This window comes from Mixophyes fleayi, chromosome 6 (assembly GCF_038048845.1).
Source record: "Mixophyes fleayi isolate aMixFle1 chromosome 6, aMixFle1.hap1, whole genome shotgun sequence".
NCBI classification, from domain to species: Eukaryota; Metazoa; Chordata; class Amphibia; order Anura; family Limnodynastidae; genus Mixophyes; species Mixophyes fleayi.
The window spans coordinates 200,048,957-200,062,073 of NC_134407.1; the positions used below are offsets into that span (position 1 = coordinate 200,048,957).

Here is a 13,117-nt window from a genome sequence, read left to right on the forward strand (position 1 = left end):
TCTGTAACAGCGCCACCTGGCGGCCGGAGGACTGAGTAACAGCTGGGCGGCGTATGTGAGTAATGGACTGTGTTTACATAGTATTATTATTATTATTTTTTATTATTATTTAGGAAATGAATGACGCACTTAAAATGGTCCTGCATGAAGTTTACAATTTGTAGGCACTGTGAAAACTTCACATGCAAGTGAAGATGAAACTTACATATGGAACCAAATTGTTGTCTTTCTGCCCCCTACATTGATTGAGCATAGATGCCAACTTAACCTAATTTCAAAAGAATGTCCAAGGTTTTAAAGATTTGTGCCTATCAAAATAGATCAGTATTGAGCCACTGCGCAGTTAAATTCTTATTTTTATACATTTTATGTTAAATTTTTTGTACCAATTCTGCTATCTATTCTTACTCTCTAGGCTTCAGTTAACAGTTATAGTATTTAAAAAAAAAAAAAAAGGTACACAATTATTAAACACAAGTTAACCCGTGCATGATACTCATGCATTCTAGTCAAATCAAGATACTTAAGGTCTTAAAAAGGTTCTTGTCATGCATTTGGACCTAGCCCAGGCCTCCTCAGGGGAAGAGCGTTAGTTCCCGACGCAAGCGGCCTTTTTAATGTGTGTTCATGAGGTAAAATTACCTCACGAAAATGAGTTTGACCCCTCAACTCGTAAATTTAGCCTTTACTACCCCTCCCACGGGGGGAAGGGGGGATGATGGAAGTTAACTGACTTGACTATTCTAATTTTTTTGTCAAATAATGTCAGTATACCAAATCTCAGGTCAATTGGATGAGCCCTTTCTGAGAAAATAGTTTTTTTCCACACACACACACACACACTAACGCACGCCTCTACACATGTGTGTTCATGAGGTAAAATTACCTCACGAAAATGAGTTTGAGCCCTACCAAATTTCAGCCCTTTTTTAATTTTTTTCCCCACACATACTAAGAATTTAGTAGGTCAGTGTATAACTCTGCCCAGCAGGTGGCGCTGCAACTTGGTTGTTTTTTTCCACACACAGACGCCACTAAGCATTTATATATTAGATGGTTGCCAACTTTACTCCTCCAGGACAGGATTGCATGTAATTTTTATGGATGCATTGGCTCAGCAGCAAAGTGTACCTGGAAAAAGGTTTTTACATTTTTGGCAGCTATGTAAGGCATACCAACCAACACTTTGGCAGGACGGTCGCAATCCGCGGACTACTAAAGACGCAATGCTTACATGAAAGTGGGCAAAGTTTCATCCAGAAATGGTCATTTCTGCATGGCTCAGGCGAGATGTTGGCGAATCAGGGATGGGGTTTATTTTGTTCTAATTTTGAAATGCTGGAAGGTATATAAGGGTTATTCACAAAGTTGCATAGAAGTGAGCCGAGCAAGGTGTTAGTGTGTGTATCTGTACAAATTGCAGCATTCCTTACTGTATCGTGACTGTATGATGGCGTCCTTACTGGTCGTGGTTTCTGAGAGCTCCTTCCGTCAAGCCAGCAGATCCATACACATTGTGTTGTCCTGAACAACAGCAGCCCACTTCACCAGGTTTGAATATCAGAGAGCCTCTGGCCCATTTCGAGTTCATTATCAACCTGCTCATCACACCCAGTGAAGTGCTACAAACTGCGGGCTTGGCCATGAAACCAGCCGCTTTGGACAGGAGCTACGAGCTGTAGCTCCACCGTGCACCTGGTGCCCAGCTGCCTCAAGTTATATTAACTGAGGCTTCTGTGTCAGACTCACCCAGGATGTCAAGTTACCTTTGCATCCCCCCTACAGCCACTTCCTCCTTGATTGCATGGGGCCTGCATCCGGATTCACCTTGTGACCGCCGCAGTGGTCCACGATCCCTTTCTATGCTTGCCTCTATGAGACCACTGAGCTCCACCCCAGATCTCCCCAACCAGTGCATCAACATGAAGGCTAACTTAGAACCTCTAAGGTATATTTTGGTCCTCCAGTGGTTTGGGCCTGACCAACTGCGAGGTCAATACGTCTGGCTACAGCCTACTGATTGTACAGGTCCACAGAGACTCCTAGATCCTCTTACAGGCTCCTTTAATCTGTACATTGAGGCCCACACTGCCTTTGGAGCTTCTCGGTTTTATCAGCTTGGCCAGGATTGCTGAGATTTTTGGCCTACCACTGGCCTGCCTCCACATCTGGTATAAAGATATGTTGTACCCTCGCTCTGAGTGCTGACTGCTCCTCTCAACATCTGGAGCAGTCTATATATGAGCAGTGGTTAGAATACAAGCCATGCATTGACTTCGTCTCATATGTTTGCTTGCCTACTTAACTTTTCCTTCACCTCACACAACCTTGGACTGTAGCAGTGAGGCCTGGCACTCCTTTTGCACACCTAATCCAGCTCAAAAACAGTAAGTTATATATACGTACATAAAGCCCTCACTTTTTCACACAGAGGTATTTCTTCAATCTCTACTCGAGTAGGATAATTTCCTTTTATCTTTCCAAACAAAAGGACCTTTTCTATATGGATCTGACAAATTCTTTGAACCTGAAATCCAAACTCACAAAAACACTTCCATAGTGTAATATGTCCCATATATAGCAATAAAGACCCAAAAGTCCCTCCAGAGACACAGTCCCTTTCTTCTCTCCACCGTGAACTATAGAAATGGAAACTTTTCACCAGTGTTCTTCAAACTCCATCCCCCGTACGAATTACGGATACTCTCCAGCTAATGACTCCACCAATCCAAGTCAAAGAAATAAGTGGGGAAGAATCCGGTGCAGTACCTTTTATTATATGCAATTGACTGAGGATTGGGGGTAGACTTTTAACAAACATTGTCAACACTTCTTTTGAAAACACCTTCAAAATCAACTTAAAAAATACAGCAAATGTGCCATTAATTCTGGAAGTCCATTTTAGTCTCTACTTTTCAATTCATAAATAACGTGAAGAGTGATACCATAGATGTCAAGCAATCCATTTTCAAATCCTTTTTTTGATATTCACTCCCAAGAATTGTGTATTTAAAAAGGAAACATGAAAAAAACAGATCATAGTGTAACACTGTTGAATATTGTGTGTAAACAATGTTCTTAATCCTCTTAATCCAATAATAAATGTTATAAACTAATCACCCATGAATCATCAAAAAGTGATAACACTTGAGTCCCTTCAACTCCTGTTGTGAGTGCACTTACAAGATATCTGTTCCACAACAGCATTGACTATCACATCAGATGTATCTTCTCAATTTGGAGTGTGGAGCTACTATAAACTTCATTCATCCGTTCCATATATAAAGCCAAGAATAGCACTAATAGTGTATTAACTTTGATATCATTTATTTAAAATCCAAACTGCTCACTTAGGGGTAAATTCCCCCCAAAACAATACACTCTAAAATCCAGCAGCACATACGAGGTGGATGCTTACCCTAATACGAATGTTATACGCGTGGAAAGATTAATAACCCCAGGATGGTATTCAGGTCTGCTGGCACTTTCTATCTATGTATGTTAGAAAAAAATCCTCAATGCATATCATCCCCAGCTGCTGACGCTTTTCAATTACAACAATCTTTATCAAGGCTTGGAGATCGTGCAATATGGACAAACTTTTTTAAAAAAATACCTTTGTCCAATCATAGTTGAGGCAACCAGGTGTAATTATCTCACATAATCAACGCTAATATAGATGTTTAGCGTTGATTCCCAACAAATCAGATATTCGGGGAGAGTAGGTAAGTATGCCCACAGAAAGGTCCCCAGTCTGCTCTCTTGTGAGTGTGTAGCACATGTGTAGTGAGGTTCTGTTTGAGCAGAATTTTTGGCAGTATTAAGAATGATGGCTACAAACTAAACTAGTGGTGATACTACCGCTCTGAAGGGGGCACTGAAAGGTCTGTAGGTAAGGGGGACCCCCTGATCTGTTCTCATAAAAGCAGAGCAGGGGATCTATGTGCAGCGAAGCCTTAAGAGCACAGTTGGGTGGGGGAGGGTGGAGCAGCATAGTTGGGTCCTCCCCCAAATTTTACTATATAGCCCAGTGATGCCCATGCACCAAATATTCTAAAGAGGAATGAAAAAATACTTTATATATTTTATATGTGTCCATGTCCAGCGACTAGCTGGGCCGGGGACATCTTATCCCTAGTTGGCTACCTGAATTTTTTTCCTTTAAAATGTCCGAAAAGGCTGCCGAGCTGAGTCTCTACCCTCCTAAAATTTGACAGCCGGCCCCTGGACATAGACACATGTCTTTATTTATTTAAAGACATGTGGTGTTTTATATATGGGGATGAAAGATCTGCGTGAGTGCACACGATGTGTGTACTGAAAACCTCTCTAGGAGATGGAAGTACCCTTGTTTTACTGTACAAATCCAATATTCTTCTTGGATAAATAGCATCTCCACCTTTAATCTTGAAATAACACAAGAAACACGTGAAAAGATTGCTTGGAAGTTTATTTACATTAAAACATAATGGGAAAATGAAGCACCCAAAAGGAAACAAAAACAGAAATATATAAGGAGGAAACAGGAAAGTAATATGGATTATCATGCGCTAGGTTCACAGTCAGCGTACGGACTCATCCCCACACACCAAAATATTCCTTTAACTTGGTCCTTTATTTGTCCAGACGGCAAAACAGATACACGATCTGTAATGTAAAAATTCCTGAAATCAAGCTACATGTAAACGGAACATTTTCTTTGAGGTTGATATACAGACATATTAGATCAGACATCTTCAGGTGTTGTAAGACTACAAGCCCCAGCGTGCTCTACAAGTAGATAACCTGTCAATAGCTTGCAGTGTATGCTGGGACTTGTAGTTTCACAACACCTGGAGAGATACAGGTTGGCCAGGCCTCCACTAGACTTTATGCTAGTTAAATACGCTGTGATATTGCAGTCAGTATTAGTCAAGCAGCCACAAATGTGTGATTATCATTGCTGATAATAATCTCATCAAATTTAATTGGATCATTATTGGGCACGTTTGTAAATGTGATCACAAGTTGACTTCTATAGGCCTGTTGTTGAGATCTTCTTCCGAACACATTAACAGGCCCCACAGATGACGAAAGTCACTTGGTCCTATTCGCTTGATCTTGTCTAATTTAACCAGCTCTGTGTGTCACCAAATTGGATAAAGATTCTGTCAATCAGCCAGTGTGTGGCCATCATTATTGGCTTTGTCACTTGAATTGTTTTATCGGAACCCCACAGAGAATTTTACTGTGCAGAGCCCAAATTGTCCTGTTTTTAAACGGAAGATTAGGTACATTTAAATAGTCCGTTGGCAGACAGAAGGCATTTTGCTTCATTGAAGACCTCAAGGTAATAAATCACTTATAATATGTCCAACACAACCACCACAGACAAGGTCAAGGCTATGTAACCGATAGCAACCAATCAGATATTAGCTTAGCTCAATCTAGTGCAGGTCAAAATAAAAGCAGTGATATGATTTGTTGTTATGAGTTGCAGCATATTTTTATCTTCATGTTACTGAATCAGCCATTGTTTTCTAACTTCAGTAACGTATATGCAACTATCTTGAAAATAAAATGGCTGCTTCAACAAATTGGGGTTTATTTGCTAAACTACGGATTTGAAAAATTGGAGATGTTGCCTATAGCAACCAGATTCTAGCTGTCATTTTATAGAATGCACTAAATAAATAAAAGCTAGATTCTGATTGGTGGCTATAGACAATATCTCTGCTTTTTCAAACCCACAGTTTAGTAAATAAACCCCTTTGCCTTGTCTTAGAAGTTCTAACAAACATCATGACAACTAGTAACTTGTCATGATAGACACTACAATGTTTCACATTTATTCCAGTTTTCCTACTTTTATAAATGTTATCAACATACGAAGTTGATGCAAACATTACAATGACATTGCACTAGTGTTAAAAATGACAACGTTTTAAAAACATACTTGCTGTATACCTATAATAACTGAGCTAATTATTATTATTTCTGAGCAAAACTTTCCAACAAAAACAAAAATATGCTTTGCTGGCTTAAACCTCTGCTTAGGGCCACCTCACAAATTAAGCAATTTATTAAACCTTGCATTGATTGGTTGCCATGAGCTACACTAACTAACCATGTGTGCGTCACAAAGTTATGACCGAAGTCAATAAGGATAATTTCCAAAGCTTACAAAATGCAGATGTGCAGCACCAGTGCTGTCTGGTGTGGTCATGGATATATTTCTGCAAGAGGGCGCCAGTTTGCGTGCATGTATGCGTGCGTTAAAGTGGTTGCTGCATCGGTGCTGCGTATTTCTCCTTCAGGTGAGAGTAGCTTGGTGGATCAGTGTTTCGTGCTGAATGCAGGCAGGGTACTCCTCACCCCAAATGCAAAAATGAGGTTTTGTGTTGCAGTATAAGATATTTAGGTAAACTTTAAAGGGATTGCATATTATAGGGTTCAGTGAGTGGCTGCAGAGCCCCCCCCTCTCCCCCAAAATGACCTGATTAATAAACCTTCTCCAAGTGGAACGGTTATCTGCCACTACTTTCAGTGAGGTGTAATACGGGCACACTTTATATAGTTTCTTTATATGCACACAGCGCAATAACATTCACTAAAATGCGCTGCATGACAAGAGAGCCTAAATGTCTACTGATTTATTGAACAAATGAATAAAGAGCCAACAAGCTGTAGATTAGAAGAAAGATATACAAATTGTAACTATGGAATTGTTCGCAAGTAGTAGTAGACAGGCTTATGTGGTGTTTTTCATTCTTTTCATATTGCTCGCCATGCAGTGCGGACATAGGGGCACATTTAACAAATGACGGTATTGCACTATCGTGCACTTACCGTGAAAATAGGTGAAGGAAGTCTGCAATTGATATTTAAGACAGCTCCGTTCGACTGTTCAATCTTCAAAACCACTAATTTTCGCTGCAGTTCGTTTTTTCTAACAGTCACCATTCAACAGAATGGTGACTGCTCCTGGCCGCAATCTAACAAGTCCCGAAAAAACATTTTTTTCGGGAACTTGTCATGTTAATGTACGCCACATGAGGAAATCTAATGCTGTCAGCTCTGCTCCGGAGAGCAGAGCTGGACAGCGCATGTGTGGAGGGATCACATGATCCCTCCCTGTCACTCACAGCTCTCTCTCTGCAACTATCGTTGCAGAGACAGAGAGCGGGATCTGTGTACTGGACATGCACACTTGAAGAGTGAGGAGAAGACCCGGAGACAGCGCTTCCGAAGAGGGGGATAAGTATGGTTTTTTTTATCACTGAAACAGCAGTTTTTCGGAACTGCTGTTTCTCTGCACGGCTGTACATAAATGTGAGAAGTAGTTCAATCCTTATCATTGCGATAAGGATTGAAAACTACTTTTCACTTTATGTGAATAATGATAAATGTGCCCCATAGATCCTGTTAGGCACACGGCGCTCACATCATTTAATATGCTGTGCATCTCTGTACTTTGCGGTTGGTAAATGACCCTTTACAAACTGTTAACATTCTTTATTTCACATGAACATTCCTTTGTCAAGCCAATTCCGCTATCACAGGCTTTACTAATATACACCAATTCAATTAGCCGGGAAGTGTCTCCGGAACTTCCACAAGACAGTTTGCGGCGGAGATCTGACAGAAATCTCCGCTCATTTTTCCTTGCACCCCATCGAGGTGTGAGGAAAATGAGCTGAGAGTTCTACCGTAATTGCCGACAATGTGGGCGACGCGATGTCCGCGCGCCACATCGCCTCCAGTCAAATCTTCCTCATAATGTGACAAAGGGCTGTTTCCAGTTGGAGTAACTGGCTTTTTTTTACCCAAAAATAGATTTCCAACAGTAGATTTACTCTCTAAAATGCATATAAATCAACACTGACAAAATAAAAACAGAAGAAAGAAAATATCTCAGTATAGTAACACGGCTATAAGTAGAAAGCAAGGTTCACCCAATCGGATTGCCGTGACACAATGATGTCACTTTCTGTGCCAGCTGGTAAAATGGCTTATTGCATCAAAGCAACATTAAATAAGATGGAGCTTGCCTGCATCCGTTATCTATTTTCTATATTTCTATATTCTTCAGCAATGATATGACCCGCTAATCATCTGCAGAGTGAGTGGAATAAAGTTTATTTCTGTGTGTCACGTCGTCTTTCTTATAAACAGTTTCTCCCACAATTATACAGTAGTGCGGTAAGTCCAGGGAGGATTGCAAAATACATAATTTTACAGATGGATCTAACTGTACCAGAGCACAAATGAACATAAAAGAGAGAGCTTTGCCTAAACACGAGCTAAAATCCTTCAGTTGACAAAGTCCATATAAAATCAACTTAAGCTGCAAGATCCTTGCAGTATGACGCAAACATCTCTATCAATTATTCATGTTTAATTAGTGATTAAATGGGAGTTTAAAAGTCAGGCCTCGTGGCTGATAATGCAGTAATGGAGTTAATTGAAATTACAAGGAATATTGAAAGACAGGATGCAGAAGAGAGATAATATTATCCTTGGCATTGTCCTTCATTTTAAGCGAATATCTAGGATTAGGCCAAAAAGGCAGGCTGTTGTGGCTCATTGTTGGTGGGAAGAAACAGAAGCGGACGCACCGGTAACGGAATGCGGGATTTATAATGGGCAATGGGGGAATTTATCATGGGAAATAACGGAATTTATAATGGGCAAAACCAAACAGACACACATTTTATATATATATATAATAATTGAAGGTGTTGCACCATTCTGCAGCTTTAAATTAATTATATATATATATATATATATATATATATATATATATATATATATATATATATACATAAACTATTAAAATTATATTGTAGTAATTGTTTACTGAAAATACCAACTAATGTTATTTCAACTACCACCGTTAGTTCTTCTTACCATTTTTCACTGCGGACCTCAGCTGATGTGGCTTGATTTATCAACAGGTTAGCATTGCATATACAATTGTTTGTATCAGTCTAGTAACTCCATTCACTAGCAAAGATATTAATTATGTCAACACTTTATGAAGTAAGAAATCACTCCCAACTGAGGTCCACTGTCTGACACAATGGCTATACCCTGCATAAATACTGCACTTCATTAAAATGAAATTCCATTTGAAGTTATAGTTTCCCTATAATAACTACAAATAGATTTGTAAAAACATACATTTCAAAGTCTTATTTAATGACACATGGACAGTAACCTGTAGCAGACAATCAGATATCTGCTATTATCACTTTATCACAGAGTCTCCCTTCTATTATTATTTTTTACACTTTTAAACTTATTTTGAGCTACAATTAAAGTGTACCTTTTATTACTCACAGCCATTTATGCCTCAGTGACATCACAGGTTCATAGTAAATTGATTGGCTGTTTCTCATAAACATTGGTTCAGAACAAAATGGCTGCCGCTAATCTACAGCGCCGACGGTTAACAGGCTGAGAAACCTCCAGTGGTGCACACATAATAGGTTGAGAAATTGTAGTCTAGTGCAAGTTAGATTGGCTGCTACCTGTTACAGTACATTATTGCTATTTATTCCATGTCATTAAATAAGTATTATGCATTTATGGACGAACACAGCAATATTCCTGTAATACATTTTTTTTAAATGTACTATTGGTCCTGGCAAGTGGGACAGCAGCTTTAATATCCAATCAAGTCACCTTCAGGGAAAATTCTCCCAGAATATTTCTCTATTATGCACTCGCTAGTCTTGGAATCACTGAGGTAAAAAAAAATCAGTTCATCTGCAATAAAATCCATGCACACATGCTTATCTTATATGGTGAAACTAAAATATATGCCCCTTTAAGGGTCAGTAGGTGCAGAAAATGAATATCCCTCAGCTTTCACATTCAGACCAAGAGCACACCAAAAGCAACGTCATGCCTGCTCTTCCTGGATAGTTGTATCTAAAGGCAGCATGACAGCTCAGGGCGTAGACACATGGTTTGTTTAAATAGCAATCAAAATGTATTACTGAAATTATGATTATAAGGGACTGAGGGCCTAATGGTTTACCAGCTAAAGGTTGTCACCCAATCAGAGTACTGCAAAGGCCAACCCTAACCCTAAAACCTTACTGCTGCTGACCCTAACCCTAAAACCTTACTGCTGCTGACCCTAACCCTAAAACCTTACTGCTGCTGACCCTAACCCTAAAACCTTACTTCTGCTGACCCTAACCCTAAAACCTTACTTCTGCTGACCCTAACCCTAAAACCTTACTGCTGCTGACCCTAACCCTAAAACCTTACTTCTGCTGACCCTAACCCTAAAACCTTACTGCTGCTGACCCTAACCCTAAAATCTTACTGCTGCTGATCCTAACCCTAAAACCTTACTACTGCTGACCCTAACCCTAAAACCTTACTGCTGCTGACCCTAACCCTAAAACCTTACTGCTGACCCTAACCCTAAAACCTTACTGCTGCTGACCCTAACCCTAAAACCTTACTGCTGCTGACCCTAACCCTAAAAAACCTTACTGCTGCTGATCCTAACCCTAAAACCTTACTGCTGCTGATCCTAACCCTAAAACCTTACTGCTGACCCTAACCCTAAAACCTTACTGCTGCTGACCCTAACCCTAAAACCTTACTGCTGCTGACCCTAACCCTAAAACCTTACTGCTGCTGACCCTAACCCTAAATCTATACTGCTGGTGACCACAACCCTCCTGTTTGCCGTTCCTCTCACATATTCATAATTTTATCTATTTTATAAAGGCCTCATTATTCAAGCAACAATGGTGGTCAGAATTAGGCAACCCTACAACCGCATAATGAATCGAGGTACATATATAATTAAATGACTCTGTGTCAACGGGACAAACAATTTAGTTTTTTCTTCTGCTTTCCAAAAGATATGCACTTTCATTAGAAAACTAAGAAGGACTTACATTACATGCCCTTGCAGTAAAAAGTTATTGTTATAGCCTCACAGATGAATAATTTAATTTCCTTCCAGTCTATAAGACACTCATTGAAGAGTACAGTGTACCAAAATATAATTATTTACATTAAAAAAAAATGTTTGATCCATAGTCTAGATAAATAAAAAAAATAAGGTTATTTCCGATAAATAAGCCACATAATCTTGTGAGATGAGCAAACACGCTATTGAGAAATTGGACATAGAGTTTTTACTTTACATCCATTGTTTGCTTTGCAAAAAAAGCCACACCCAATCAGAAGAATAGATTTCTGGAAAATGGTCATGTCAAATGTTTATATACCATTTAAACATAACACAACAATTCCTGTTCCACTTTACAGCAAGTGATAATGTAATTTACCATGATTTCAGTGGGGTTAAGTCATCTGAAATTTGCACTAAAACAATTTTTCCTTAAAGAAATTATTCAGGCTGCGCACACTGGCAATATTTATACAAAATCCAAATCTGTCTAAAGTTATTGACTTATATCTACCAGGTATCTTTCAAAAATTACAGCACAGGGTAATTATAAGCCAAAGGATGGCTAAGTTCTGTGGCTATTTCTAACTTTGCCTATTATACTCAAATTAATAGAGAGAAGTCGAGTTTAAATAATATAACAGAGCATAAAAATACATAACAGTACATCAACAATATCAATCAGCACAAATAGCACATTAATAAAAAAGCAATGTTTTTTTATATTTATTTTACAGAAATCATTAACAATAACATTATAAAAACATCTAATATAAAACAAAAAAATAGAACAAAAATTATATATTTTTAGATTTTCCTCCTGGCTTCAAGCTAAATACCCTTTGCCAGACGCTAGAGGACCCTGGTAATTTTTTTTACTAATATTTTGGTACACAGTTTCCTTCTGTCTTTTAGCCATGGAAATAACCCAGTTCGAATATTCAATTTGAAATCGATTTTTAAAATATTTAAATTTTGTACGGCAGGGACTATAGTTTCTAACATTTAAACACATATCTTTTTTTTCTAACACAGATTTTTTTTTCTATTATATACTAAAAAAAGAAATGGTCGTTGTATTTACCCCATGTTGTCAATAAGCCAGCTCATGCTACCTAAACCAACGAAATGTCATCTTATTATCGCAACGTATACTGACAAAATCCGATGTTGCCTCTTTGTGCTAGCACCACCACAGTGTCTTCATGCTACAGCTGTGTGGAATATGTGCTTACCCATTAAACTAGAATATAAGAACTTCTAACATGCAACCCTTGCAGATAGTCCCGCCCCCGCGGAGCAAGCACCAACTTACTGCAGAGACTTCTTTCAGTCATCTCTGTTAAGCTAAAAATGAATTTATTTCTCTTCCGGGGTGAAACGCACACACGTGGCAGCCAAAGAGGTTTTAAAAATGTCATCAGTTAGCTTTTATCGCAGCAGATATGAAGATATGAACTGAAAAAATGAAAATTAACCCGGTAAGAATGATATAAGCCGGGATGACGGTAAAATAATTTCACCTTGTGTTACGCCCAGATACACAGCTACAGCGTGTTTTACATTTAAATAGGACATGTTGTGCAGACTATGTAATTTGAATGTCATCCTGCATAATGTTATTCTCTCTGCTTTTTGCAGCACATCAATGCAATCTGTCACAGTAGATTCACCACAAAGCACAATTCATTTTTTGAGATTAAAAAGACTGTACAATATGTGCAGGTGCTCAAATTGTTACACTTCTAAAAGATGGAAGATAATGTAAATAAGTCCTTTTTTTTTTTTTTTTTACTATATTCCTATGTAAGCACAGCTTCCCCTATGTCTGCCAACTGTTCCAATGATTGAAAATGTATAGCTGTGCAAAATACAACCCAAACATTGGTTTTAAAATATGCCCGAGGGAATACACAAGGTTAAAGCTTTAAGTCATAAATGACTCAGCATATATGTAAAAAGCAGTGATTGTAACATTGCCCGTTTACGGCTATAAAACCGAACCCTTTTTCGCTCTATAACAAGTACAGTAAATGATGCAAAATGGTTAGATTTAAAATAGCTGTCTGTAACCCTTTTTTTTTTGCGCACTTCATAACCTTTTTGTAGCCGGCAATCGTCATTCTAACCGGCCAGGCAACAGAATAGATTATTTGTTGTAATAAGGGCTTTTCAGACCTAGATATTAAGAGGAAG

At 38.7% G+C, this 13,117-nt stretch overlaps 1 long non-coding RNA gene across 1 annotated transcript in view; it reads left to right on the forward strand.

The window, feature by feature from the left end:
• LOC142095175 (uncharacterized) overlaps positions 1 to 13,117 on the forward strand; it is a 187,208-nt gene continuing 174,091 nt past the window's right edge. Inside the window, exon 1 of the long non-coding RNA XR_012677752.1 lies at positions 1 to 55. This is a non-coding gene — a long non-coding RNA (uncharacterized LOC142095175). The remainder of the gene's footprint in view (positions 56 to 13,117) is intronic.